The sequence below is a fragment of the Cajanus cajan genome, chromosome 7, assembly GCF_000230855.2.
Source record: "Cajanus cajan strain Asha chromosome 7, NIPB_CcT2T_4, whole genome shotgun sequence".
Taxonomy (NCBI): domain Eukaryota; kingdom Viridiplantae; phylum Streptophyta; class Magnoliopsida; order Fabales; family Fabaceae; genus Cajanus; species Cajanus cajan.
The window spans coordinates 11,970,958-11,976,957 of NC_138523.1; the positions used below are offsets into that span (position 1 = coordinate 11,970,958).

General features: G+C 26.9%; 1 non-coding gene across 1 annotated transcript; it reads right to left on the minus strand.

Moving 5' to 3' along the window:
- Positions 1–315: 315 nt before the first annotated feature.
- On the minus strand, positions 316–398 carry TRNAL-UAA (transfer RNA leucine (anticodon UAA)). The gene has a single exon. It is a non-coding gene; the product is annotated as a tRNA-Leu (tRNA).
- Between the last annotated feature and the right edge of the window lie 5,602 nt (positions 399–6,000).

Here is a 6,000-nt window from a genome sequence, read left to right on the forward strand (position 1 = left end):
ATGAAATTTTTTTATTACCTATTTTAAGAAAGGAAATACTATTTTTTTTAAAAAAAGAGGGAAATATTAAATAAATTTAAATTTTAAATTTATGAACTTTTTATTTGGTAATGTTAACACTTAACACAACTTGACTATTATTTTGTAAAACAAAATATTTTCTCTGGCGAATTTCTAGAAACAAAGGATCATAACTTGGACATAGTGCTATACATGTTTTAAAAATATAATTTTTTAGACTTTTAAAATATTATAATACTGCTTTATATGTAATAACTTGTGTCCAGAAACACGACTTTAAAATATGAAGAAAAGTGCAGGCTGTGGGGTTCGAACCCACGCGCACTTATGTGCAGAAGATCTTAAGTCTTCCCCCTTAACCGCTCGGGCAAACCTGCCTGTTTGTTGTGAAATTTCTTTATAAATTATTAATATAACTACAGTTAGGTTAGGCTCATGTTTTTTAATCTTTTGACACAATTGTTTATTATCGTTAATCCTCTTATTAGCAAAACAAAATTCGAGTAATTAATACCTAATATATAAAGCTCATTCTTTATTTTAGGCAAACATTAATTTTTAATAATTTTAATTTTTAAAAAGTTGCATAATAATAATAATAATTAACAAAAGTTTGAAAAGTCTTTTGATATAAATTTTTATTTTAAAGAAATTTCTTAATAACAGTCTCTTATCACCACTAACACATCTGTGTTTCAAGGAAGATACGAAATGTCTTTTATTCACTAATAAATAATGTAACAAAGAATGCAAATCTTTACATTGAGAGTATAACATAATATTTTTAAAAAAAATGCATGACACTCGATGCACAAATAAATAGAAAAAAATTAATCACCTTTAGAAAAGGAGTAATATTAAAAGAATAAGTCATATATTATGGCACTAAATTAATGATCATTCTCTACTTTTTTTTATAGAATAAATTGTCGATTTAATGATCATTTTTATTTTTAGTGGACAAATTTTTGAAATATAAATTATATTAATGAGATTGAGATAATTTGTCCTTTTGTATGTGTGTGTATAAGATTAAAATTCGTCGATGTAAATCAAGTTAGTTAAATGACTCTTTCAAGATTTTTTAATATAAAATGATAATTTAACTTATTTAACTGTTATTTTTTTTTATGATTTTACTAATTTATTTAAAATATATAAATATAATTTTTTTAAGAAACGTATTTTATTAACAGACTGAGATAGTAAAAGGGAAATATCATGAAATTATCTAATATTGTAAAAAAATATTATAAATAATCCCATTTAACGTTAATTTAATTTTTGAATGAGTTAATGAAAACTAATCGGAACATATTTCATTCAATGTAATTTTTCTCTTTAAATATCATTGATATTTGTAAAATGGGGTTAAAATCAAATAAAACATTTTAGGTCTTTAACCAAGGTATTTTGTAGTAACCTGCGTCGCCACATGATGGTAAAATAATTTTTTTTTTAAATATGAAGTCGCCACCAATGTTTAACTTTACGGAAAAATATTAGAAAAACTAAAAAATGATCTACGAAATCAGATTTTGAGTTCGGGAACCGATTACGTGTAAGGAAGGTATTAACACCTTACAATGTCCATCATAAAGACGGTTACCTCTAATTAATCAAATAAACTATTATAACTTTTTAAAATGTTTATCTCACCCCAAATTAATAGAAATTAACAACGATAATCACATATATTTTATTCAACAAGTGCATTGAATATTAGAGTTGTTTATTATTATCATTATTGATGTAAAATGAGATAATATTATTATTTTTATTTTTGGGTTCGACAGGAATGATTTCCTGCTCCTATGTATCTCTATATATAATGAAGAATCAGAGTCACGTACTTCTTTAAAGAAAATGTTTGTTTAATAATTTTTTATTTAAATTTATCCTTTAATTTAATTTGGAATTTTTGAGCTGTCTCAGCTCATACACCCTGAAATTGACAGAAGTATACATCAAAGTCAATTTATTGAATTATTTAGTTTTGATTATACTTATTGCCATTATTGCATACGAATCTTAGTCCCTCCTTTTTATAGTAAGTTTTGTTGCAATAGTACTATAGTAGTGTTTTTTAATATGAATTATTAATTTTGGGAAGAGTTTAAGATACAAGTCGTCACAACTTGTACTTTTCGACTTTAGGATTAAAAGAATATCACATTCAGATAATCCTTTATCTTTGAATAATCCTTAATTTGGATTATATTACAAAACTTTATTTAATTAATGTTTATAATTTGTGAAAAATTATTAACATTAACTAAAACATTTTTTTAAGTTTTAAGACTATCAAGCTGTCACAGCTTGTATCTAAAAAATATTATAGTCCAGAAGATGTCTCATCTAGTTAACTCTATCATAAAATTTATTGCTTCGATGACATATTTTTCTTATTTATTTAGTATTATTAATATTGACACTATTAGATTAATACAATAACATTTAAACAAGGAAACAACATGTCATCACCTGTTCCTACTTTTTTGAACTCATATTCCCTCGGTTGGGTTTCATTTTACTAATTCTATTTTAGTGGCTTTAGCTATACAAGTCACGCTAATTAAGTTAAATATTATAAGGTATATTATATTTAATAAAATCTCAACCATGATATAACAAAAGTAAAAAGAATGAAGATAAGTAAAAGACACATGAACATGATTCCAAACACGTGGGATGGAGTAATCGAAGTCGAATAAATATTATAACAATGCATGTTTGTAGAATGTTAAATGAAAGACCAAATAATATATATATCATTCACGTTGCAGAGCCAGCAATAACAAACATCAAAATAGTAAATAACAATAAAGTTAAAATGAATGAAAACGTGACAACAACTTATATGGTTCGGGTATTAATCGATAATGTTAAGGAGAAATAAAAGAAATCGTGCATGGAAGAGAAACCACATATACAACAAGAGATGATTTTCTACTAATCATAGACTCATAAACAAAAGAATATAGAGGTTTAGTAGCTCCACCAAGTCAACACGAACAAGGAAGAAGAAATCATACCCGTATGACACGTCCTCTATTTGTGAGAAAATATCCAATGAGTGTTGGTTAGGAGCCCAATCCGCATGAATGAAGATTGTGAAGAGAAGCCAGCCAGTTTTTTCCAAAAAGTCCCCTTTCTCCTCGTGGTGGTTTCTTTTATATTGCTTTCATGTGATTATTATAATTTGTCGTCTTACAGTAGGGGTGGGCTCAACAATGTGATCAATCACATCTTCATTAAGTTTGGCAAGCGTTTGAAGGCTAGCCTGAAGATCTTCAGAGCAAGGCGGCGTGTAGAGGCTTAGAGATTATGCATGTTGTACACAAATAAATGATTTTTTTTATTTTAATTATAAGTATACATTATTTCTTTATTTATTTTGAAAAAAAAACATTTCATTACAATTTGGAGTTGCGTGAGACACTAGCTTGCACTTTCTTTTAAATTGTGTCATACAATATTAATTTATTCAGCTTTATCAAGATAATTATGTACAATAATGGTTGACATTTGGCACAATTTTTATCTTTCTACAGAGAGTAGAGTTTGAGCCTTTCACTTTAATTTGAATGTTGAATAAGAAAGACAAAAATGTATTAACATGTGATTAATTTATAAAGAAAAGAAAAGAAAAGAATGAAAAGAAAAGGGGACAAAATTGGGTGTTTACAGTATTCTTAATGGGCATTGTTGTAATGCTTCCGCCAGTATTTAATCCTATATTTTATAGTTATACATAGTGCCATTAATCAACCATATAGAAATAAAACAATCAATATTTAATTAGTGTGGTATTCTAAGATTCTGACAAACATGATACATGATCTTTTTATTCTTTTCCCTTAAGTTCATTTTCTCCTTTGATGAAACACACTTCATCAATTTTCACTTGATTTTTTTTTATTCTACTTGGGGCGTCTTGCCATCTACAGCAGAGTAATAAATTATTTCCCTACATAAAAAAATATAAAATAAATAAATTACAATAAAAATGGAGATGTGAATGTTGATAGCACTCTACATGCAAAATTACAACACAATGTAGAGGTATGATGAACCTGCATTAAATTATAAGATCGAAGAGCACTAGAAAAAGGAAGAGAATTGGAAATGAAAGCACGAAGTTAAAAGCTCCTACTTCAAAAATAAACATAGTTGATGCAAAAAAATACACACACTAGTAGTTAGTGATACATCTATTGCTAAAGTGATGGATATAATAAAAAAATGGAAGCTATTACAAGTTATAAGGATTGTCCCCTCCCAATGCAGCCAACTTATTATGTTGTTCAAGCCTACTACGAAAATATTTGTTGTGTTGAAAGGACGTGAGAAAAGATTGTTGGGTTGGCTCAAGTATGTTGCTTATAATGCATTATCATCTATGAAAAGTTAGGTTGATGATATTATGATATACTTGAAATTAAATTGCTAGGTGTTGGATTGGTGTTATTTATATTTAGTAGAAATTAAAATCCTAATGTTATTTTGATATGATGGAATTTAGGATCATGTAAGCTTTATTTTGAATATGTATATGACTTATTATCTAACTTATATATGGTGTTGAATTAGTTGTGACAACTACATATTTTGCGATCACAAATTTGTTACTAATATATTTAACTATTTTTGTAAAAAAACACTTTTCTAGACATTTTTGACTTTTATTTTGTAAGATGCTCAACAAGATAAGCAACAGACTGAGCTATCTAATTTTAGAAGAACTGTGTTTATTATACAATTATGCATTGGAGTTAGGTCTAAGAGTAGTTGAGCTTCAAAACTAAACTTTTTTGCTCTAAGAGCAACTTCCTAAACAACTCTAACTTTCTGAAACTCATCCTACATTTTCCATCAAGAAAAATTAAGAAATACAATAACATAAAGAAATGGCTCACAAGTTGAAATGAACAATAGAAATATATATATATATATATATATATATATATATATATATATATATATATACACAGAGAGAGAGAGAGAGAAAGAGAATATACAAATTCTTGAGTAGAAAGTTTCACTTGAAAATCAAGAAACTCTTGCTCTTTCATGTTCATCTCAATTTCCCACTTAGTTAGTGCATCTATTCACAAACAAAAGTCCAAATGATAATGGAAAAGTTAGAAAAATACCCTACTATCTAGTTTAACCTTGATCCAACTTTTTTTTTTGAAGAATATCTAACACAAAATGTAATGTTTGTGTGTGATTGAGATATGTGTTTCACATTTGCATCACCAGGATGGGAAGACATTACACATGATGCACATGTATTTGAGAATGTCCTCATAGCTTCTTCCATGAATTTTTCACATGCATGTCCAAGTAAATGTTTATGATAATTACAATTTATTTCTATGTTCATGAACTCAATTTAAATGAATAATTTTTTTAGGTAAATATTACTTGGTTGATGTTGATTATCCAACACCAATAGGATATATTGCACCATATAAATGTAAATGTTACCACCTTCCAAAATTTAGGCATTCAATTGGATTTGCAAACTACAATGAAGTGTTCAATTATTACCATTCAAGTTTAAGGTGTACAATGGAAAGAACTTTTGGAATATGGAAAAATCGGTTTACAATTTTACGTCACATGTCTAAGTTCAAATTTGTAACACAAGTTTAATTAGTTGTTGCAACAATGACTATACACAATTTTATTAGAAGACAATCTCAATCTAATTTTGAATTTTTGTGTTATGAAAATGAAAATATGGAGAAGCTTGAAAATGGTGATCATAATGGTGAAGATCAACCTTTACCTTTAACTATGGCCTCTTCAATAGAGATGAATCTTGTTCAAAACTCATTTGAAATCAAATTAGAGACTATATGTCAACTTAATTAGTCATGTATTTATATTTTTAATTTATATTTATTGCATTTGAATTTAGAGAATGTATAATTAATTATTATTTTTCTTTATATATTTTATTGTAGTTTA